This window comes from Semicossyphus pulcher, unplaced genomic scaffold (genome assembly GCF_022749685.1).
Source record: "Semicossyphus pulcher isolate SPU_LCO1_2020_fin unplaced genomic scaffold, fSemPul1.0.p SCAF_27, whole genome shotgun sequence".
NCBI classification, from domain to species: Eukaryota; Metazoa; Chordata; class Actinopteri; order Labriformes; family Labridae; genus Semicossyphus; species Semicossyphus pulcher.
This window is the reverse complement of record NW_027211701.1, coordinates 1,358,368-1,383,643: the sequence shown is the minus strand read 5'-3', so window position 1 is coordinate 1,383,643 and position 25,276 is coordinate 1,358,368.

The window sequence follows — 25,276 nt, the reverse complement described above, 5'->3', positions numbered from 1 at the left end:
ATGATTTGATTTGTTCAATGCAAATCCAAATAGTTTAACGGTATAATCAGGAGGATTTTTTCTTGCATTTTTCTTGCACACTGCCGAGCTAACAACGACAGCATCACGGTTACCTTTGCGCTAGCATGCTAGCCGCTGGTTAGCTTGTCCTACCCGGTTTGAGGCACCTACCTGTCCCACAGAAAGAAGGCCAACTCTGCGTCGCTCTCTCGCCATGTTCGCCGGTCTGAATGGGCCCAGCTGCTCATTTGAACCTCTCCCACACTCACCTCTACGCTGTGATTGGCTCAGGGAACCACGACAGCGCCCCTCCTGAAAACGAATAGATGCAACAGAATAGATGCAGAGGGAAGGGTCTCACAGGGGTCTGCACACACACACACACACGTACAGAGGCCCAGAAGTGATGACTGATAAATGACATTATATAATTGGATAATTGAAGCAGTATCGTTTGAACCATGATGAAGAGTGTGTGTAAATTACAGGAAACACTGGCAGACATTTGATGTAGTAAATTAAAGGAAGCTTTATTTGGTGTTAATTTCACGTTTTAGGAGATAACTGATAAAATCCCAGAAGCGGAGGTGGTGTTAGGATGCATGTCGTGTTTGAGAAGAATGCATTTATCTATGATCATTTATCAGTGTGTAAATCTTTGTCTCAAATATCCACAGAATTTTGTCTCACTGTAAACGTTTGTGCTCAGTTGGGTGGACTTGTAGTGTTTCTCTGTGATGATGCAAAGAGCAGGCGTGTTACATTCGATGGGTGTTGTCACAAACAGACACGAATGTTTGGTGCTTCCACATAAACAAAGAGAGCTGCAGTGTTTGTCCGTGCATCATCACAGGTCAGCTGTGGGAGGGTCAGACCCGGCTCGCACTAACAACACCACTGTGATTGTGTTTCAGACTTGTTTGTCAGAAGCTTCCGGTTGTTTCTCTCTGGCTCCTGTAAGAAGTTTCTGCTGCCTTATTTCTGCTGAGATTTATCTGCTGCTGCAGCGTTTCTGTGAGACATTAAGAAAGTAAGAACGAAACCTTTTGAGTCTCTATTGAGGTTCATTTTCTTGCTCGTTCACTCTGTTGTGCTGTGTATTGTATCCAGCAGAAGCTTATTTAATGTTTGTAGAAGCTAAATCATGATGGCTCGTTCACATCCTGCTGAACTCTGCAGCGTCTGAACCGTCCACGTGCTTTTAAAGAACTTCTCTGACGTCTATAGTTCAGCTCATTTTTCCTTCGGTCCGTGTGCGTTTGAAGTAAATGTTTGAGTTGCCTCCACCCAAGCACAAGCTCTTCTTGACCACAAGAAAAGAGCTCAGAAAGATTCATGTTTTTCTTTTCATCTCTGACAAGCTGATCATTTTTATTCCTGTATTCCAGAATATGAGCAGAAAAACAGCCGGTCAGTGTCGGGCACTGCTGCACGACATTTGATTAACCTTTAGCTACAGGTCAGTGACCCAGCAAAGCCGCTGGACTGAAACATAACGGCTGTTAGTTTTAGTTTGTGGCCTTGTGAAAGTGTTGTGTCTTATTTTGGTGTGACCAGATAATGAATGAATCAAAAGTAGCGTCCACTTTTAGGCCGGTCACAGTTGCATCATTGCTTAGAGGGCTTTCACATCAGGGACCTGGGCCCGAGTACACTTGACCCAAAAGTCCAGTTCGTTTGATTAGTGTGAACACTGTCCCGTACTCGGGCTTGGATCGGGTCCACTTGAAAAGGAGTATGGCTCACGTGTACTCGGGTACGATACGCGTCGGCTCGCACGGCCATGGCTGAGACCGTAGGAATGTAGGTGAGAGGGTCGATCTTGAGATTTTCTCCAAAACTTGAATAACAGCAGGCAAAGAGCGAAGGTCGGCCCGGGCTTGGGATCGTGTGATTCGCACGCTTTTCCACACAGGAACGACAACATGTTCTGTAGTTGATGGTACTCGTCTCCTTCTCCGTGTTTTTGAGGTGCATTACCGCCACCTTCTGCTTCAGAGTCCTGCTGCAAGTGTGCTCGGGTACGGGACGAAATTATTCATGTGAAAGCTGACCGGCAGGGGAGAGGAGGGGGGGGCAACCATACTCGGGTACGGTACGAAGCGATCGTACCTGATGTGAAAACACCCTGAATTACACTCAGGAGGATTTTTAAGCCAAAGTTAGAAATGTTGAAACAAACAGACTAAGAGGCGACCTGAGCACGAGGTTTCAGCTCATGTGAGAGCGTTGAGACGATGAGAGGGAGGTGCTAACAGATCCCTTTAAACAGCAGAGAGTCTGCGGACGGTGTATCAGTGTGCCTCACAGTGAAAGTCCTGCTGCTTCACTTCAGTCTGTTTGATCCCACCTAGTGTCATTGCAAACAGCTGTAATATTATTGCTTTAATAATATATTCAACAACGTGTTTCCGTCCCCTTCTTTGGTGACATTTCACCTCCATCCAGCTTCATTCCATCAGATAAAAAGCTGTTTGCATGGAAACACGTCCCTGTGTTTCTCTGTTGTAAAATCAAACATCCTTCCACATGAAGAAACCGTCTTAAGTTACTTTTTTTAATGGACTAGTTCAGCAGTTTAAGAACAATAGAATAAATCTTTGAGCAGCAGAGCGAGGATGGGGGGGGGGGGGGGGGGTGTTTCCAAATGTGCTCAAACTGTTTGGCCTAGATGCAAGACAAACACGACACACTGCTGCGGGGTGCTACTTTATCAGGCGTATGAACATCATTCTGTGTGATCAGGTTTAAAGAAGAAAAACTCAACTTTGAACATGTTTCTTTACAGGTCTGTGTTCTGCTGAACGGTCCTGAACAACACTGATGCTTTGACGGAAGACTCCCCTCTGCATCACACCTGCCAACTCAGGTAACGATGCATGACTGCACACACACATGCACACACACACATGCACACACTCACACATATACATGTGCTATTTCTGCTGCAAGGGCTGGGAATGAGCTTCAGCTGCCAAATAGGCCAGTGTGCTTTAATGTGTGTGTGTGTGTGTGTGTGTGTGTGTGTGTGTGTGTGTGTGTGTGTGCGTGCTCACAGCCCACTCGGTCCAGAGGACAACTGGCTGAGTTTAGCTCTTTAGACCGTGCTGGCTCTCGTTTGTTGCACAGGGAGTTGGTGGAACTCCCAGGAAGTCGCGTATTAAGCCATAAACACCCAACACACGGAGCCGGAGCACATTATTCAATTTTCATTTCATTCATGCTTTCCTCTGTCAGTCGGCTACAAGCTGCAGCTTATCAGCAGCGTCCTGCACACAGAGCGGGAGAAGGAGGGAGGACGAGGATGTCTGAAAAATGTGATAAATGTTGTTTTTTTGTTTCGTTATTTGTTGTTGTTTTATTTGCATGTTTCTGCAGCAGTGAGTTAGCAGACGTTACTTCTGCTCTGTGTGTGGCTCATTCAGGCCGACCCGTCTTTGGCTACTGAACGCATTATGCCTGATACGGACTACAAGTGTGGAGAGATGTCCACGTATCAACATGCTGTGAAGTTGTATTGATACTTGATCACCGCGTATCGTTTTATGTAGAAATCATTGCAGCGGTAATAACTATAAATAAAACGTGACATTATTTGTAGGAACAGTTTTCTGTCCACGAGGTGGCGCTCGTTTTTTGGTTGTTGTTTTGGTGAGGTCATTCGGGGTCAGCGGTTTGTTAAAACATTGATGGAGGTTCTTTATTTAGTTTCACTGTAACTGCTGTTCACTTTGAGTTGCTGAAGAGCTGCAGAGCTTTTTTTTATTGTTCAAAAAGCAACAAAAAACTGTAATCGTATAGAAATCTGCCCGTTGGCCTTCAGCTGCTTTGAACGTGTAAAAAAGTTCATAAATGAAAATTAATTTTTTTTATGTTAAAATTTGCTGCAATAAAATGATTAAAGTGAGAAGAACAGACTTTACCCAGTCAGTCATTAGGCTCGTCTGTAGTCTGTAGTCATCTGATGCTTCAGTTATAAACTGATGTGTCTGCTTGGGAGGGAAACAGCAGCAGTCACAGAGCTGAGAGCAGATGAGAGCAGAGCCGTGTATACTCACACAGGGAAGATCCCTGCCGTTTTATTTGCCTGGATGTGAAAGCAGTAAAAGAGACGTACAAATGTTGAACGGCATCATTAATCTAAAATGTCCGATATCATCTGTAACTCGGGAGTTCCTTTGAGTAGCTGTGGAAAATGTCCTCACCATGGCATCGCTCAGAATATGTCACTGCAATATTCAGCATCCTGCAGAATGATTGTTTCTCATCAGGATGATATCGTATCGTCAAGCCTCTCTTGATTCCCCCTCCCCAATAAACACACCAACTTTTAGTCGGTCTGCTTTTACACGTGTGTCACTGGAGAACTACGAGGCGCAGACGGAGTTCTTAATGTGGAGTTAGAGTTTAGATTATTAATAGACGATTAAATGAGAGGATAAATAGTGTTTATTAGGCCTGTTGTGAGACACTGAGAGCAATCACTGGATCGAGGAAGCCTCGATGAACAACAGAGTGATCAGGCATTAGTTAAGGTATTTTCTGCTTCGTTCCCAGCTACAGTCGTCTCTCTGCGTCAGGTCTTTGGTTGTTTAAGGCGGCGTTAGGAGAGAAAAATGAATATCAAAGAAAGGAGACGCTCACATCTGTTGAACTGAAACATTTCAAGTGGCCTCCTTCTCTTCTGCCTTCCTCTCTCGCTCCTCCCCCCTCTGCACCTCCTCCTCCCTCCTCCCTCCTCCCCCTCTCATCTTGCTCTTTTTCCGACAGCTCCTTGGGTTATAAAAACCTCCATGATATATGATGTTGTCTCACCAAAACACTAAAAAGTCCCTCAGCGATTTAAACACACACACGGGGACTTTGGAATAATGTCCACATCGACAGTTTTTGTGTTTGTTCGATCTTCTCCTGTCTCCCACTTCAGTCCCACGAGGAAGCGTTGGCATTTTAAACTGGACAACAGACACACAAACAGGCGCACGCACACACGTATGCAGACACCAGCACAAACACGCTGTGTCTGACGTACACACAGGCAGTAAGTTCTCACTCACCCACACTATTGTATTAATTTATTACAGTATTACCCTTTTTATGCCTCAGCCCTGGATACAGCCAATCAGATGCAGAGGCGTTTTGTTTTCAGGGTGTCGGCTCGTCCGGCCGTCCGTCCCAATCTGATGAGCTCGATATCTAAGCAGCACCTGGAGGGATTAAATATGACAAATTGTCTGAAGGTCAAGGTCATTGGGATTTAATATCACCCACTCATAAGAATTGGCTGTAGCCTCTTCATTTCAAAAGTAACGCCCATGCAAGTGTGTTAAACATGCACTCCTTCCAATGGCCAGTGGGGGGCGCTGCAAAAAGAAGTACGATTGAATGAAACCACACAGAGACCAAAAAGCAGGGGAAGGTTTAGGGCGGGGCCACCTGTGATTGACACGTTGCTACCATGGCAGCCTGTTACGCAGTTGCACTGCAGCAGCCCAAACGGTTTCCGTTAGAAGAAACAGGCTGCAAATACAGAAACGATGCACATAGAAAAAGCCTGAAACAAATGCAATGACGGTGACGTGCTGCGAAAGGAGAAAACCCACTCTGTCTCCCAAACATGGGCATGGTGCAGCCAGAGGGCTGCATTCGAGGCTTGGAAAGGGTGATGATGTAACGGTGGCTACTTCCACATTCAGTCGCAACCGGACATCCTTTGAAATCCCTGAAACCTCGGCTGTTGCCCTCGGAGGCTAAAACGTCACATGACAACACTGATGGGTTCCCAGAGTGCCCTGCGAGTCTCTGTTTGTTCTGTGGGAAGAAGAGGTGATGAGAATCTTCAGCAGGTGAACACACCCGTCTTCAAGCTGAGCTGCTGTGACGGTTTGACGCTGTGGAGATGAAGTAATACATTCTGAACGCGTAGGCAGCGTGGGACAGGCTGCATAATGCTAATGTATCTCCTAATACTCATCTGTGTCTGATCAGGTTGAGCAGAAACATCTACATAAAATCAGGGCAATTACTGTAATTCTGATTTCCTGGTACGCTCGTTATATAGCTTTCAGCGCTCTGCGCCCGTGTTTACTGACTCTGACTTCTCTGATGGATAATCCATCGGGAGGAGAAGTTGAAAGAGGAATGTATGTGGGTGTAAGTACCAGCTATTTGTGTATCAGTGGCCCGTCCTTTGTTTACCTGAGTACAGAGACACAAATTACTGTCGGCCTACGTTGATGTGGCGGTAAATGAGCGGAGAATCGTAAACGCGGGTGAACCTTTGGTGATCGCAGACACTGTGTGTAGGACGATGTTTCAGTCTGGAGCAGGAAGGTGCTGTATAAACACCGACACCTCTGTGAGGAAATCTGCATCATAGAAGATAAAGGCGTCAAAGACAGAACGTCTTACAGAACGTTTTATCATCAATGTGACAAAACTTTTAGCTTCTGTCTAAATAATTAACCTTCAATAGAAGCAAATGTCAACTTCATGAGTACAGCTGTACGTCTTTGTTCTAGGTTTTTGACATACACGTATTTCTAAGGTTTATCAAATTATCACTCAACTATTGTAATACCAACAATGTTAGCGATATGTGCATACGTCCTCCTGTCTCACTTCTTTATGTTGGAATAGAAAAGTTTAACCGCCGTCTTGTTGTCATGTTAACTTTATTTAAGAATCCTCACAGTGTATCTCAGGATCCGTATGGTAACAAAGTAATAAAACTCAAGTATCAGACATTTTAACATTTATTAACATTTTCTTTCACAACTAAAAATATAACGTCCTGTTACGGTTGGGTTAGGAAATTCCTCGATGTGACATGATACACTTTGAAATCAGTTCCACGATGATCGAACTGGAATAATCGACATTATACGTACCTTAAAGGCCTGTGTCCACTGACAGTGTTTTTTGTGCAGGCAGCGGCTTTCTGTACGATCCAGTGCAGTTCAGCGTTTTCAGAGTTTAACGTCCAAAGAACAAAAAGGCCCTTGACTTTCTGAACCCCGACCAATCAAAATCAAGAAGGGGCGGGACTTCTCATGTCAGCATTGTCAACAACAATGGTGGACGAGAAGCTAATGCTTTCGTTTTTTTCGAGAGCTGCTGCTGATGTCAGGACACGATTCCTTCACACTGTTTTTATGTTTTCTTTGTAAAATTTCCTTGAACAAAAGCAAATATTAAGCACACAGGGATTTAAAACACTTAACGGTCACTACAAAGGGAAGCAGAAGTGCTGCCAGACAACTTTTGTATCCTAGCAACAGTATCGCCGGTGAGAAGCGCTCTGAAGTCGCGGGTGCTGCCAGGACAAACGCTCTGTTAGTGGACACAGGTCCTTAGATCGTCTGGACCTGCTACTTGATAAAACTAGGTTTGAAGAAATTGAATAAACTTGTGACTAATTAAAAAACCTGGGTGTTTTGTGATAGTAGTCTATGTTCATGGGGGACATCAGGAAGCTGTCTGATCACAACCATTTAACAACCAAATCAATTGAAGACGTGTGCGTTTGCTTTATTTCATATAACATGTTCTCTGTTCTGTAAGAGAAGATCTGATTGGACCTTTATTGGACTTGGAAACACGTCAACATGCGGCCGACTGTCTCTGAACCACATTGTAATTTTCGTAATTCACATGGTGCCAATTTTGGTCAAAGGGCACGACGACACCATCCGACCATGTTTTTATACAGAAGTTAGATTCCCATTCTTTCCTTCTCAAAGCAACACCTGTGTTTACCTGTCTTTATGCAGCAAACGTGCAATGTTAAAACTCTGATTGCTGCTAGCTTTGACTATAATGACGCTCTGCACTAACACAACACCCACCCCCCGATCAGAACGACTCCGATGTTAGCAGGGGACAGTGATTGTCATACAGTACTTCACATGGAAGGCCTCACAGCTGAAGTGGATTAAAGAGCTGCCCTGCTAACATGGGGTCACATGTCCACATGTTTTAAGAGCAAGAAAGATGAGAGCAATAAAAAATCGCAGTGAGAGTTTAAAGGATGAATACTGAATCTTTTTTATGCAGCATAAACGTGAATCACACGACCCCGTTGTCAACTGTTTCCTTACCTTCAGCTCTTCGTGTATATTTCAGATTTGGATCGGATGTCTAAAGGTTGACCATAACCCAATAATCTACTGTTCTGTCTCTTCACCTCCTGTCCTGGGCCCCTGAAGTTGGCCCAGAGGGAGCATAAAGACCATCAAGCGGCTTTAACTGGAGGACGGTGGATCCTGTGGGACCATAAAGACCAATAAAATGTCCAAGAAATACAGCAGGGAAAATGAAGAAATCCTTTTGTGCGGCGTTAATCACCGCCTTCTTTCTGTCTCACTCGTTTCCCACATGTACCTCTCATGTACACACACATTCTGCTCTGTGGTTACCCCTGTTGCTCTGTTCCAGTCTCTACCCAATACCCGTGTTGAGTGATGAGAATGATCTCAACACTCGTGTTAAAAGGAAAAGCAAGCTGGAACCCTCCAGGGCTGTAAATTGAAGCCAACATGGAAGCACAAAAACAAAACTGCAGTCCCTCGAGTGGCCACTTGAGGCTGGCTCCAAAATTGAGTCAACCCCCATAGATTGGGCTTAAAGTGATGCAGCATTAGGGGCGTGGCCTCTTTGAGTGACAGCTGGAAGCTGCTAGGTGCTAACTCAGTCACTGAACGTAACCTCTGGGCCATGTTTGTGCTGTTGGAGCCTTTTGTGAAAATATCAGACAGATAATCTGTGTGTGCGTTTTATTGGACGAACAGACCGTCCAACACGTCTGACACACTGTTGTTACACTCATTTATATGTTAGCACTGATTAGCAGCTAGCTGTGTCTGCGCTCACCAAACCTCTGTCAGTGTTTGTCATACATTGATTTATGTGTCGCCGCCCGTGCATGAGAGTCAGGACTGTTGTTGGCTTTTCCCTGCAGAGAGGACGGAGCACCGTAGTGATGAGAAGGTGATGGTTCAGTTACCTGGTTAGTGTTGTTCCTGGCCGTCTCCTCTCAAACCCCAAATGTGTGCCGGCTAGCTGAGAGCTTCTGTTGTCTAAGAAATGCACATTTGAACATCAGCTTCCACCACAGATCTGTATCGTTCAGTGGGAAACCGTGTTCTTATAGCTTAATATTCAAATGTATTATCTTTGGGCACACACTGAATAACTGTGTAACCTGCCGTTGGTTAGCTTCACCCTCCTCTCCAAATACGGTCACTTCTTGGTCCAGAAACACGAGGACAAGACTTTCAAGGCTTCAAAAGCAGTCATAAAACCACGGGCGGACGTCACGTGTTCTGTCCACATCTCATTTAGTCAGAAAAAATCTCTTTTATAGGCTCCTGCACATATGCAGCACCCTCAGTGTAACACACGTTATCCAAGCAGTCTGCTTCTCTCCATCTGTGTGTGTTTGTGTGTGTGTGATAGTGAGTCACAGGTTCAAATCTCCAGACCAGGTGGTGAAATCTGAGCATGAAAGTGAAGCAGGTCAACACAAACATATGGAGGCCAGACGAAATACATAACGTTACACCCATACAGCAGATTTACAGTAGTGTCTTCTGTCTTTATGCTTATTATTTATTCTCTGTAGTCTGCACCAGAGTGGAAGCTGCAGGGAGTGGACGCAGTAATGTGAACACCTGTCCACAGCAATGTAGTCTGATTTAGGAGCCCTGCAGACAGTTAGAGAAGCTGTGTGTGTGGAGGTGTGTCAGAATGATCAGCTGAAGTTTTACAGTCACGAGTCATGAGCTGCTTCGGACATCAGCTCGACCTGTGTCCATGAGCCGGATTGGTTTTCAGCTCAGGATTCCTTCAGTGTGCATCATTCATTAGGTTTTAACCACAGACCATGAAAAGATGGCCGACATGGCAGCTCCCAAAGGTGGAGCCAAACCCTCTCTGTCGCCCCCTGCTGACTGGCTGCAGTGTAGCTCATAAAGCCCGCCTCCTCCATGTTAACAGATGGGACATGAGTCAAACTATAAAATCTAAATACACGTCAAATACATTTTTCTCAAACATGGTTTCTGTCATTATAGTTAGTTCTTATCATGCTGATTTATGTCCAAGTGTTCATTTTTCTGACAAGTTTACTTTTAATTTGATGCTATAAAAAGGGGGTGTGGCCTCATGATTGACAGCTCTGTTGACAAATGAGGCTCCTGCAGCGTTCTGTTCCCGAGTAGCAGAGTAGAGGAGGAACGGTGAGAGGAGACGTAACTAACACTAACACTACAGTCATTGGACTTTCCATCAGCGTGAATATCTGCTTCAGACCGACACAAGAAGCTGTTCTGCTGCAGACTGAGCCCACCTGAGGGCTCCAACACGCCAAGGACACCTGAGGGCTCCAACATGCCAAGGACACAAGGTAAAGGTGTGTGTCGGGTGGAGGAAGGGGCGGGACGTCGATACTGCGGCTCCACCAGCCGGTCTCTACTGCACACACTCTGGAGACAAATGCACAATTTGATGGCAAGATGGCACGTCGGTATTTCGGCTTCACTTCTGTACAACGAGGGGAGGAGGAGGAGGAGACACGTCGTCCATCTTTATGCAGTCATTGGTTTTTAATGGAAAACAAATTATAAGCTCCTCAAAACACACAACCCCGGTAAACTAAATAAAGCAGTTTGACGTCTGCGTCACGGAGGAGCCAGGATGTCAGAGATGGGCTGCTAGCCGAGCTGCCACTAACTTCCATTTGATTAACTCGTTGTTGACGCTGCGTCACCATTTTTTTGTCAACAGTTTTCTCATCTTTGGAGGATAATGTTTGTTCAATTTCACCTTTTATTTTGAGTCCATTAGTCACATTGTGTTCCACCTGCTGTCTTTACCAGCAGCTCTGAGAATGCTTTGCAGACTGACTGGCTGCTTTGTGATAGGCCGTTAGATCAATCCATATCGAGTAAATGGTCCAGCATTGTAATTGTTATGCGCGTACATTTTATGGCGACCCCCTGCTGTGATCATTTGATCGCCCAGCCCGGGTGTATAGATTAAATTGCAGAGCTGCTGTCAGTTGTTCTTTTGTGGGTTTGCGTCCTCGGTGCTTTTGTTCACCTTGATAGCGTTTGATGCCTTATAGACGCACGCTGCTGCTCAGCCCTTTCAACACATCTTACACGTTCATTACTGAGAACAAAAGCCGACAAAGACCTCGAAGACTTCAGCAATCAAAGCACTCTGCTGAGGGGAACCCAGCCACTTATTAGCAAGGTCTCATTAGCATATTGTTGATGTAATTGTATACTTAATTGCTAATTAGGAGTCTAATTGCATAGATCGGGTGTGTAATTGATGCTCGGTGTTTTATTTATTCTTTATACTTCAGGGAAGTGACCGCAGACGGTTTATTCCCATCGTCTCCGGCTGCAGGTAGAATTGATCGGCTGTGCGAGGTTGTTCAGGATCACATCCCGCCTGTGTGAGAATCTCAAGCATCTGAGGATGTTTTTAAAAACATCTTTGTCTCACTCGACGAAGGTGGAACATTTCCACCGAGTATTTTTCTGCTCTTTGTTTTCCATCTGAAGCGCTGCACATAATTACTGTCTCTATAAAAGGAAACAACAGGGCACAACCGAGTGAATGCTGCTTTACTGTTGCACATACAGTTCATTACCAGTCCAATGCTTCTGTATGCTGTCTTTTGTTGTAAATCTGTCCTCAGCCTTGGGCGCTCTGGACAAAGTGCACTCTGCACAGTATAGTTTGTACTTTATCGTTGCAATTAAGATCATTTGTGCAGATTTCATCAATTGTGTGGCACTTACCGGAAACCGACAGCAGCTACACATTGTACATGAACATGTACAGACCATACAACTAGAACTCACATCAACAAAAGCCTTCAGACGATGTTATTCTGGGTCTAATGAGAAAGTATTTCAAATGAGACTTTCTGGATGTTGGGTTTGATTGGGCGTGGTTATGTTTAGATATTATTATGAAAATGATGCAGTAAAGTCTGAGAGACAATCAGTAGTCACACGGCAGCAAAAAGATTAAAAATGTCCTGTGACTCCTGTCACTGTGTCAGTGCTCTTCCTCAACAAGGAGAGCGGGCGAGCGACTGGCAAAATGTCTGTAGCGGAAACACTGCCGGTGGTAACTCCGTTCACATCGACAGTAAGAACAAGTAACTTTTGTCTTGTCCAGAGAACCATGTAGCAGGCGTTGAGGCTGAAGATTTAAAAGACCCTTTTCTTTTTGTCGGAGGTTTGTTTCTGTTCTCTATCCGCAACATTACGGCTGCATCGCTTCCTGATTTCTTTCTTTCTTGAATTAGTGCCGTTAAAGGGAATGTGCGTTAACGCCTTATTATCACGTTAACTTTGACAGCCCTAGTTTCCACTCTTCCTCCTCCTGCTTGCTCTCTTTCCTGCTGACGTCTTCTTCACCTCCTCACATCTCCGAGCTGCTCTCGCCTGACGAGATGAGACATTATAAAGAAGTCTTTAAAACACACGTGTATAAAACAGTTGTTTTGTACATGTTGTCTTTTGTCTGTTTGCTTTGTTTTTACACCCACATGGGGAATCGTTCCTGAAATAATTAAGTCCGTTTGTTTTCCATTGCTTTGCTCTAACACACAACACATTGTTCTCTTGTTTGAAAAGAAATGTCGTATGATTACATTTATTAATTCCCGCTCCCCCTTTTTGTTCTAGAAACCACGGTGCCTTTGAGAAGTGACGATTGCTCTCTGTCTATTGTTCCACTCAATTTGTCTCTGCAAGCGAACACAGCACGTGTTTAACTGCCTGGTGCTGTGGAAGATGAGATATCATATATATGTAATCGTTAAATCTAAGAGCACATGTTTATCCTTGGTTACACGATAATGATTGCTCGACACATTGACCTCTTTTCCTTGGCAAAGAATAAAACAATGATTTAGAAGAGGAGCATAATTTATCATTGTATGTATTTTTTACTGCAAACGTACCGACGACATGAACATGAACCATCATGCTTTATTCAGGAAGCTGTGAGGTAATCTTTTTCTCCTCATTTCTTTTGTTTTTGTCATTAATTAAACATTTTATATTTTGTTCTTTCATGTTTTTGTTTCATGCTTCCTGCGTCTTTCTGATCACACAATGTGTCTTTGTCCGTTTCTCCCGGACGTTCATCAAACTACAGAAATCGTATTACTTAAAATGTAATTTTTTTCTGCTTTCTTTTTTCTTTTCTTTATGTTATTTTTTATATATTTCCCTTCATTAAACCGAGAAGTCTTTTTAGATTGAAGTCTTTCTTAAGATGGAGCCTCGCCGAGACATAACAAGGGGAAACGTTTTCCGTTTAATGCAGTGAGAGGAACATGAGTAGGTTTTTAGTGTTTTCTAATTATTATTTATAGAACATTATTATTATTTTTGTCCTGGTCGGCTCAGAACCGATGACAAATAACGAGCGGAAACACGGAGGTACTTCAAAATAAATTTTACCCGAACACAAATCACGAAATTAACCAACATTATGAGGTGTGGAAATCAGTGCGTCAGTGGTGCACGAGTGTGTGCACGAGTGAGGAAAGTACAGAACACCACAGGTTAAGGAGCGGACAGGTTCTCTATCACCCATCGAAGAGTGAGGGATGCTTATGCAGGATTAGGAACACTGGGCCCAGGTGTTCCTAATCGTGATGACCCGACACGCCCGACACGCCCACTGACATCTGAAACACAGACAAGCCAACAACCACAAGGTCGTCACATATTGCAGATCAATCGATTACACTATGGGCCTTTCCCAAAGTGACCTCTGTTTGACAGCACACTCACAGCGAGCGTGTGGGGGGAGCGGCTGAACAGAGCAGATCGTTCCAAACAGGAAGTCACACATGAAAACAGCACACAGCATCCGGTCATTTCAAAATAAAACACCACGTAAGGACCGGTACAGACTCCGTTTTTATAACAACACACTGACATCTTGAGGTACGCTGCGGATCAGACACGCTTCCTGGGACAGTCCAGACGTTAGTCCAAAGCAACGTACAGCTGAGAGTTAATACAGCACAGGCAACGATCAAGACAGGAGGTGCTTCAGGTGCGAGCGGACACAGGTGCTGACAGGAAGTGCACAGAGCATTTTTTTATTTAATCATCATCATCATCATCATCATCATCATGAATACACTAATCAACATCAACAACATCCTCAATGTCATCATCATCAGCAGAGGTGTTCTGTTTTGGGCCGGGTATATAGTTTATGTATGACACAATAATAAGCAAACATAATGATGAAGGCACCGGCAGCAGATTGTTCATAGTACTTCTAAGGGATAAAATGTTGCTGATCTTACAAACATAATAATATTTGATTTACTAACTGCAGCATAATCGTCAATTAATATCCAAACCGAGCCGCGGCAAAGCTGCCGCACCAACGACCTCTTCAAAAGTGGGATCGTTTGGAGCCAGAAAAAAACCAACCCGGTACAAGAGCAACAAACAGGAGGAGCATCTGTTAGTGTAACGCAGCGCTGCAGTGAACTGCAACACAAACAGCCCCCCGGCTCAGAGCTCGGCAGGCCGGTGCCCCTCGTGGTGCTTCTCTTTAAAAACACAAACGTAAAGAAATACAGAGCGAGCAGCAAGCACAGATTTCATCAATTGTGGGTATATTGTGGGATAACTACATCAGGGCTGAGGGGACTGGAGCAGAGAGAGATGGAGTGATAGATGGATGGAACTAAAGTAACGTGTTGTGACAAGTCAATTTCACCAGCTCGCTGGGGAACAATGAAGCGAAAAACCCTCAGTTTGTAACCGTGTGTTTAGACACACGGGCAATTTTTCATCTCCTTATAAAAACCAGCTTTCCACGAGTCATCCAGACAAACATACACAAACATCAAATATATAAGCAGTGAGAGGGGAATACAGCCGGCAATGTGAGCACGCTGATGTTCCCTGTGAGCACATACGTGTGTGTGCTTCACCCTGCTGGAGGTACGTCAAGAGCACATTCATCACACACACACACACACACACGCCCTGTCATTAAAAACGGTCTGCTGCTCGCTCACTCTCACACTCAAACCAACCAAACACATCATTATGTAGTCAAAGTCATCTAGGAGCAACCAAACCATTACACACACTAATTATTAGAGGGGTTTCATTCAATTACACACCTCAGAACTCACTCACACACACACACACACACACGCACACGCACACACGCACACGCACACACACACACAGGCACACACACCCACACGCACACACACGCACACACACAGGCACACACACCCACACGCACACGCACACACACACACGCACACACGCAGACGCACACACAGGCACACACGCACACGCACACACACCCACAGGCACACACGCACACGCACACACACCCACAGGCACACACACCCACACGCACACACACAGGCACATGTATGTTCCATATTTATGTCCCATTGAGAAAACGACTCTTTAACATACAAACTGCTTCCTCCATTTAGAATAATGGAAGACAAACTATTAACATGCATGTATACAACATATACAGACTCACCGGACACGATGTTCAACTATATAACCTAATGATCCAACACAGCAGCATTCATGCAGCAGAAGTTCATTCACAGTCAGTGCGTGCTGCTTTACAGTCCTTCAGCCTGAACATAACGCCATTGGTTTAAATCTGAGGATTTATTGTAAATCAGTCGTCTCCACATTAGTGATAATTCTGTCCATTTAATGTTTTCCATATTATCATGTACCATCACTTCTACACATATTATTCACTGGTTTCAAAAAGGCATTGATTTACTCAGCACACCGAACCCTACTGGGGCACTGACAGGTGTGGCATGACGTGTGTGTGTTTGGCCAATCAGATTTCAAGGCCACCCCTCTGGATCCACCCCTGCACAGAAACCATTACCAGAGGGATGGGAATTAGGGCCTGTCCCAAACCACTCCCTACAGCTTGACGCGTACTTGAAGCGGCCTCCGTCAAAAATAGACCCACCGTGTATCTTTGGCGGAACAGAGCAGAGAGACTCTTCTGGGACGTGCCGGAGACGGACCGCGGCGCGTGCTGTGGAATCACAAGCATTGACTCAAACGGGCGCGATCGACTCCGGAGGTCGCGGCGCACACGGAGCGCGCCGGAGACGGATCCTGTGGAATTTGAGGGTAAAGCGTCTTCTACATGAAACTGTAACACTTTAACAAAGACTTAGAAAACACCATCAGTAAGAAGAAGAGACCAGAAACCAAAGATGGATGCAAAGATAACAGAAATAAACCATCCCGATGTTTCTTCTCCGCTCTACAAACAAAAATGGCTGACCTATAGACATTAAAATTTAACAAACCTTCCATCCGGTCGTCGTCTATGTTATCTAATCATTTACACTAGTTTCAAATCTGTGCAACCAAAGCCAAAGATCATGTAAGCCAATAAAGCTTAATAAACTAAAGTCTTGAAATGTTTCATATAAAAATCCCAAAAAACTGCTAAATTAACGCACACAACATTTAGATCCAAATTCAGACGAAGAGTTGAACTCAAATTCGCAGCGCTCCTGAAGTTATTTAAACTCTTTAAAGTTATATCTGAAATCTGTACAACCTGAAGGTTATGTAAGCTTCAGAAATGATGCTCTCGTTGTTTTTATTTCAAGTCAATTTAAAGCAGATAATGCAAACAGCGATCTCCAGCAGCCCGCGTGTTGTCACCATGTTTTACACATAACGTAACATATAAAAATGCCATGGCACAAAACACTGAAGCTTTGCCTTTCTGTTGCAAAACATAATCAATGCGGACGCCAATCAAGTTTGGACGTAAGCAAACAACCGTCTCAGGCCATTAGATCACGGCCATCTGCTAACACTGGTGCAGTTTCACCACATTTTATACCACGTGTAACAAAACGACATCAACAAACGTACGACACGATGAAGCAGAAGACAAAAGACAGAAAGGTCACCTGCTATGTACTGACTCTCACCCGTCCATTCATGTGTCATTCAGTGCTTCTTGTGACCGCCTCGCAGCTTGTTGATTTGTTTTTGGTAACAGCTCAGTTTTACTTTAAAAAGTCGCAGTCTTTTTATTAAAGCCATCAGGGGCCAAATGAGTGAAACCCAAAGGGATCGCTGTGTTGTTGGTGTCTGTAAGCAGAAAGCGTTTGGCCTGCGGTGCAGTGACAGCTTTAACTGGAGGCTGTCACAGACACATTCCAGCCTTTTAGCCCACCAGAGCATGGCTACAGCACTGCTCTGCTTTCATGGATGGATAGATGCAAGGAAGGATAGATGGTGGGAATCATGTCCAGTCAAGAGCCAGCTGGGCTTATCTCAGACCTCGCTCTCCAACATGGGCTGACGTGTGTTCTGCTCTTCATCGTGTTAGAAAGTAAAGGTGTGGGACAGCTAGCTTCATCTGTTAGCGAGGCAGATTTCACTTTACATTCTGATTTGACTCGTTTTGTGAGCCTTAAGTTTGACAAAATTTCAAAGACAATTCCAGATTTATTTTTCTGAAGATTGGGTCGCATGATGGTTTTTATTTCTTCTGCGACAAAAGCAGTATTACTAAAAGATGACTGATATATTCAGGACGAAATGTCCACGACCGGTGAGCAGAGATGATAAAAGATTTAACTTTGAAAGGCTGTCATGGCTGATCATATTAGAAGAGTAACTTATTTTTAAATCTTGGTGCAGCAGCACGCCGAGCGCTGAGCGTCACCGTAACACCTCGTGCCTTCCTGTGCTACACTGCAGTGCACGTTCCTAATGTCGTCATCATGTGAAGTTACATAGACACAGATAAACGCAGTCAGTTTTTACGTACATACCTGCAATTAACCAAAAGTATGTTTTCTTATTTGTGACTTTAAAGTCTATTTTCTTCTCCTCCTACTTTTACCACACTTGGTTCAGAGACTCCGACACCCGCATGAAAAAGTAGAGTCCAGGTGGAGCGACACGTTTCTTTCTAGAGTAAATACTAACAGACCTGTTGGCTGCAGTTGTGTCACTTTATACGGTATGTCATCTACCATGTCATATCATTAATAACAGTATGGTACGGTAATAAATGTTTGTTTAACCAGCGTAACTTTTTGAAACGAAAGCTCACCGTCTCTTACTTCCAGTCGGCACACACAACCTCAGGCCGTGTGTGCGCTGCAGGAGTCGCCGCTAAAAGTAAACACTCTGCGGCAGGTCCGCTCTGTCAACGGTCCGTTTATGTAGCCACAGCGTGATCCAGCACCGGGACGGGGTGCTGCTGAGAACGGGAATACACTGAGAAGTCGCCTCGCGTTACTCAAAGCATACCTCGATCATCCTGCAGACATGACCTGTGACAGCAGCAGTCTCTGTCTTGTAGATGCAACCACTCACTTCAGAGCATTACGGCTGTTCTAACTACACCTGGCAGTAAGACAAAATCATGCAGATCGTGCAGATGGTTTTCTATAACTGGGCCAACAAAAGACGCTGGTCCATCCTTATTGTCCACAGCTGTGTATAGATGTGAGTGTGCTGCCTGTGGGAAGGAGAGTGGTAAAGCGTGTGTAGGGGAAGCACTCATTTAGCCTGTAAAGTGACATGTACTTATAGATGCACAGCCCACATGGGGACATGAGTGTCCTTCTGCCCTACACCCTCTGCTACACCTTTCACAGGACAGAGCTAAAGGGGTAGAAGTGCTCCCTCCATTTGTTGGTCCTGTGATATTAATGCATTTTAAAAATGGAAAACAAACCTTGTGTTTCTGCTCGCTGCATCCTCAGCTGCATCCTGGGACCTGATGCTCATTGAACCGTATTAACAGGCTTGTCAGGAGGGAATCCAGCACAAACACTTTGGGTATAAAGCGATAATAAATGAGTCACAGATCCGGTGCAGATATTTAGATGTGTCCCCGCTCAGTGGAACAGTCCACACACTCGCTGCTGCTCTAATTAGCTCTCTGTTTCCCTGCAGAACATCCTCACAGGCTCAAATTGCTCCAGGAGGGCCCGTCATTGGTCCCTGTGGTTTCCAGCAGGGAGGACACACACATTCATCCATCCACGCATATACACTATTAACTCTACACACACACACACACCAGGCTCTGTAGGACTACATCAGTCATGTGCACCGTGAGCAGACAGCATCAGTCCTCCCACGTGTGTTTACCCAGTGTTCGTGGAAAATGCATTTATATAGTATGTTTAAATACTATAGTATACATTCTGCTGGAGTATATAGAAAGAAGGAAGATGTCCGAAATATGTTGACTGTTCAGATTACTCTCAGTGTGTTGGTGATTAATTAATACACTTAATTCAGGTCCAGTGTTTCGTACGGGTTGGAGGACTTGTTGCTGGTCTCGTGGTGTGTTGGGATGTTGCCAGTTATAAGAGACTGTCAAACAGTATTTAGCAGTGCAGGTTTAACTGTTTGGGGATCATGGAGAATAGCAAAGTGACTTCAAACACTAAGAAAGAAGTTTGTTGGAAATGTTTAAAGTTCTGGTAGCTGCCAGAGCTAATAATGGAACTAATAATTGCCCGGTAGCTACCAAAAGTGCCGTGGCAGATCTGGCAGGTCCCGATACCTACTTGCAGTTCTACTGGCAGCTTCCGGTAGTCACCGTGTTGTGCCGCAGCAAGCATGTGTGTTCTGCCGTTAAGCTCTGGCAGGTCCCGGCAGTTCACTGTAGCTACTTGCAGTTTCCTTGACAGGTCCTGGCAGCCACCAGAACTGCCACTGCATCTCTGGCAGGTCCCGGCAGGTAATGGTAGCTCAAGGCAGTTCCAGTTAATGTGAAAAGGATCTCGTTCAAACTAAAGGTGTTGTTGTCATGGAAGCGTTATTTACTGTTCTGCTGCAGTGGTTTTAATTCTTCTTAAACTGGCAATTATGAGCTCTTTGTCCACATTAAACTTTACTACATGTTGTTTGTGAAGCTGACAAATAATCCGTATAACGACGGTAAATCTTTATTCGGCGCTTCACGTGCAGACACACAATAAAAGATAAGATATAGAGGAAGAAGAATAAAGAAAGCTGTGGGTACAACAGATGCAGAGATGCAGCGGTGTGTAGATTCACATGGGAGAACAGAAGGTCACAGAGAGTCAGAGGCAGCGGCTGACGGACAAAGGAGCAAGCCGTGTTCAAGTCGACTGTGTCCTCATCAAAGCCGAGCTAAGACTTGTTCTGTTCTGCGACACTCGGCCGGAAACTTCCGACCCACGCGTGTAACACTCAGTTAATGCAGCAGAGACACTGACAGGAAGCCGGTCTCACACGTTTGCAGCTCTTATTAACTGAGACAAACAGCTCCAGCTCTGATGAGGAGCTAAGGAGCGCTTTCTGTGGACCAAACCATTCTGAAGTTACGACTCTGGTAAACTGTAGTGAGAAAAATTATAATACATTTATACCAACCAAATAAAAAGACTTTCACAACAGTTTCCTTGTAGGCGATGGATCACGTTTTCTATTTCTCTGAGAACATTATCACGCTGAGTAAACACTTACGTTGGCCAACGGTTATTAAAAAAACATTAGCCATATGCTAACAACTCTAAAAATAGAGATACTAAATAAATTCCACTTGCCTTATGTCATTTTTTGGATGTAATTACACACAAAGTCAAAGTCAAGTAATGAATAGACAGAAACCTAAACAGTTCCAAAGTGTTCTGAAGGCCTCCGGGGGATGCTAGCTAAAGCTGCTAACGTAAGCTCTCCTGGTGACGAACATTGGGCTTAATGGCGAGGGGAGGGGACGTGACTCAAACAAGGTGTGTTCAGCTCGAAGGAAAAGCAACTTGAGCAAAAAGTTTTTGTGAAACTGTGTCCTGAAAAATCAGTGTTGAGGTTCTTCTGACGGCCGGAGGAGTGAACAGAAATAATTGGTCCAAACTTTTTTGTCCAAAATGTTTTATGGACAAACCAGACAAAACATCACTTCAGAATTGGAACCAACTTTCACCACGATGTAGATACTTCTGTTTATTTTGAGTTTACTCTCAGGTGGACAGGTGCAACACGGGTCAAACAGAACGCTGGAAGTCCATCAGAGAAATCCTGGTACTGATCCCCAAGTAGCTGGAATTGACAACACAGTTACTGGAGGGGGAATATATTCATGAGCCGTATTTATCCACAACATGGATACACACAAATGATCCCACGGTCAAACTTGCACGAGTTATGCCAGGCCAAAATCTGCTCCCCTTTTGGTCGTAACACAGCTTGATGCTTCTGACTTTACAACCTCAGAACTTTTTACATCCATTTTCCTCCACTCATCCGGGGTCGTGCTGCGTGGCAGCAGGCTAAGTTAGTCCTCTCAGGTCCCTCTCCCTAGCCATGTTTTCCAGCTCCTCCCGGGGGCTCCCGAGGCGTTCCCAGCCCAGGCGGGATATATAATCCCTGCGGTGAGCTCTGGTTCTGCCCCGGGGTCTCCTGCCAGTTGGACGTGCCTGAAAAACCTCCAGAGGAAGGTGCCTAGGAGGCATCCTGGTCAGGTGCCCGAATCACCTCAACTGGCTGTTTTCGACGCGAAGGAGTAGGCCTAGTGTCTCTAACTTCAGAACTTCAGCAGTAAGTTGAAGCTCAGATCGTTATTGTTCCTCACAGAGTCCGAAACCTGTTTTTTATTGAGCCTCAATTATTTTTTGTCATCGTCCCGCGGCGACAGGGTGTGACAGTCTGGAGCCCTGGACCGGGTTTTATTTTAATGAAACATCAATATGAGACCAGTGTGTCATCGTGATGCAGACCTTTGCTGCCATATTAAAGAACATGTTTCTACACAATAGATTTTAATGTAACACATTTAAATGAATTATAAATAGATGGCAGTCAGCGCACAGCCTCAGTGTGGATCATCAGGTTGTTTGAGGTCGTTGACTTGCTGATCAGCTCAGATCTGATGTCTGTATGTGTGCATGGAAGAAGAGAAACAAAGATGTAAGTGTGTGTGTGTGTGTGTGTGTGTGTGTGTGTGTGTGTGCCACTGCCTTTGACTGTTTGTCACTTTATTATGTGCGTGTGTGTTTAAGTGTACATGTGTGCCATACCTGCAGGCTGTGATCACAGATAACCTTCTTGGTGTCCGCTCGCTGACTCTATCATATACACTTCCTATCTGTGTGGGTGTGTGTGTGTGTGTGTGTGTGTGTGTGTGTGTGGGTGTGTGTGTCCAGATGCTGAAACCAGATGCTTTCCTTCAGACTGCAGGCGCCTAAGATAGTGACAGGGAGCGGACACACACAAGGTTATCAACACTCTCCAGCACACACACACATGCAGTGTCTATAACATCTCAGGTAGGCAGGTCACAGTTTGTGCTGTGTGATATACTGTTACTCTAATATAAATCAGCGCTGTGCTAATGGCTGCTCAGTCTTTATTTAAAGATGAAGTGAAACCAAAGCTGCACAACCCGCTCTGTTCAAAGGCAGATCAGTGATTGGTTATGAAAGTGTTTCCACAACATTATGCTTTCATAATTATTCCATCTCTGCAGCACAAGCTCTGCAAAGCCCAGGAGCATGGCCTGCACTGATGCTGCGTTGCTTTGTGTTATGTAGTTAATAACATCTGCACTTCAATCACTGAATGAGTGGATTTCATGTTAAGAATCAGGGTTTCTCCAGTGCTCCTCCTCAGCGGACACAGCACATCAGGCGGGGCTGTGATTTAACTGTGAGCCGAATAATCAGCGGAGGCCTCCAAACAGACTCTGTGATCGGAACCTGTAAAAACACTGACACGTTTAAAATCAGTGTTTCTCTGTTTCTGTATTTACAAACTACCTGAAATGACTCGAGGTGACTTGAAACAAGCAAGGTGCGTCAGGCCAAAGGTGAAACTAATGTTTTGGGCGACATAACTACAAACAAAGTCACTGTAATTTTGCAAACTGAGCCTGGTGACTCAAATTAGTGCAGGTAACGAGAATAATGCAAATTCTCACACATTGGTCACTGGATCACACTTATTGGTGTGGCTCGAAAAACTTGTGCAAGAAATTTGTGTGAAACTGCGTGAAAGTGTTGAGATTCTTCTGACCTTCTAAGGTTGCATAATCAAAATGGTCAAACCAAACTCCATTCAAAAAACAGTCATTTTAAAGTAGCCTTCTTGTCGTCTTGCAGACAGACCTCGCAAAGCATGAACTCAGACTTTTTACAAACCTGCATCCTGATGTAGTTCTCTCAGCATCCTTTATTTTATTGTCATTAAATCTCAGTAACATCTGTTTGTTGTGGCTTCATAGCGCTGTAGTGAGACAGATCTCAGCCCACGTGTGACTTGCTAGATACAGTGAAACTGCCACTCAGCGGAGACAGACGGACAGGCGCTCCACAGCTGAAACAGAACGCCGGTAGTTGGTGTCCATCAGACAAATCCTGGTACTGACCCGAGCTAACAGCTCATCACACTGGGCGCTGGTCAGCCTCGAGGAGCTGGAAGCAGCAGGAGAGTTGATCAGACACAGCTCAGGAGGAGGAGGGGACAGTAGCAACATCAGGAAGATGCCGTCCAGTTTTCAGACGTGTCTTTAAGGGCAAATATGAACCGGTTATGTGCCATCACAATCATCATCAAGCATTTCCTTTGCCTTTTGTCTGGACTTTGATGTTTCATCCAAAGTGTCACATTGTTTTTCTCCCACACCTGTTGTCTTGTCCTGGTGTAAAGCAGCGTGTCGGATCAAACTATGTGTTTATAGATTAAGGACTTATCTTGGACAGCCAGTGAATGTCTCTCGATCACAATATCTCTTATTATCAAAGCTTGACTCGTATAAATTCCTGCTTGCTAAAATCCCAGCACTGATTACATGTTGAGGTCCCGACTTCTCAGCATTAATATTCTCGCCTGGAGTAAACTGTCTCAATCAGGCTAAAGCTCCGCTGTGCATAAATTACAAAGATGGAAATCACTCCATTTCACTTCTCACCTACTTTCCTCGCTATGAGTCCAACCCCACAGGAGCCTCAGACTGGTTTCAGCCTTTTAAATGGTGGCGAGCCTTTGCATGCGGGTACACTGACTTACACACATAACACACACACACACACACACACACACACACACACACACACGCACACGAGTACACACCAACAATCCTTGCAGGAGTATCCACATTCGCACGTCTTTCTGAGAGACAGAAATCCCTCCTCGCACACACAGCAGGCCTGTCAAGTAAAGGTTTCATAAATAAATGATGTTGCTCAGTAATGGAGTGCTGTGCTGTTGTTGTGCGAACAAGGCTGACGCTGCCATGACAACCTCAAGGGTCATGTGAGGTCATCGTCAGCTGTTGCGTTGACGCCATTACACGGTCACCTCTCTGTGCTCAGAGGTTCAGTCAGCGAGTGGGTTTCAGGGTCTGTGCCTTTTTCTATATGCATGCACAGTGTGTGTGTGTGTGTGTGTGTGTGTGATGGAACAAAGTGAGCATGGTAACCAAGGCAACAAAATAAAATGCAGGGAGTTAATAACAAAAAAAAAAACAAGAAACAGAGAAATTGAATGTTCGCAGCACGTTGACCAAAACTAAACTGCAGGTTTAATGTTGAGTCCAAACAACAGCTTATTATGTGCGTTTAGTATTATATAATAAGAATGATTATATATCTGATTATATAAATATGTTGTATTTCCCTTTAAACAACATGCACAGAATTACAAAACGATACAACATGTTATAACTTTAAGTTTAACTGCATCATCTCTGTAAAAATAAAGCTTCACTGAGGTTAGAAATGTTGCAGAGGAAAAACTAAAGTTACCTTTCAACAAATAGCAAATTATGAATTATGTGTGCTTAATTACAAACAAGGAAAGAAGTGTACATGTTTTTGTATACATGTTTTTCAGTTTGGCATGTGCAACAAAAAAAGAAGGGCCTCATTCACTAAAGTATTGCGCCACTTAACCTGCACAAATAACTCCGCCTACCTGTCGAAGCACACGCAGAGGGTTAAATGCACCACGAACTCTGCTGCAGAGCACAGCGCCTCTGTGCTCCGGTGCCGTTTGCATGTATTTAAATGAATCATCATGCGAACATTTGATGCAAATTTGACCCCTTTCTATGAAAATGAAGCTCATTGCAAAAAGTGTCTAATTCACTAACAGCAGCGCTAACAGCAGCGCGCAGTGAGAGAGAAAATATACCGTCTGCAGAGAGCTGGTGGGACCTGCTCTGAGTTTCCACTGATCAGTGTTGCCAGACT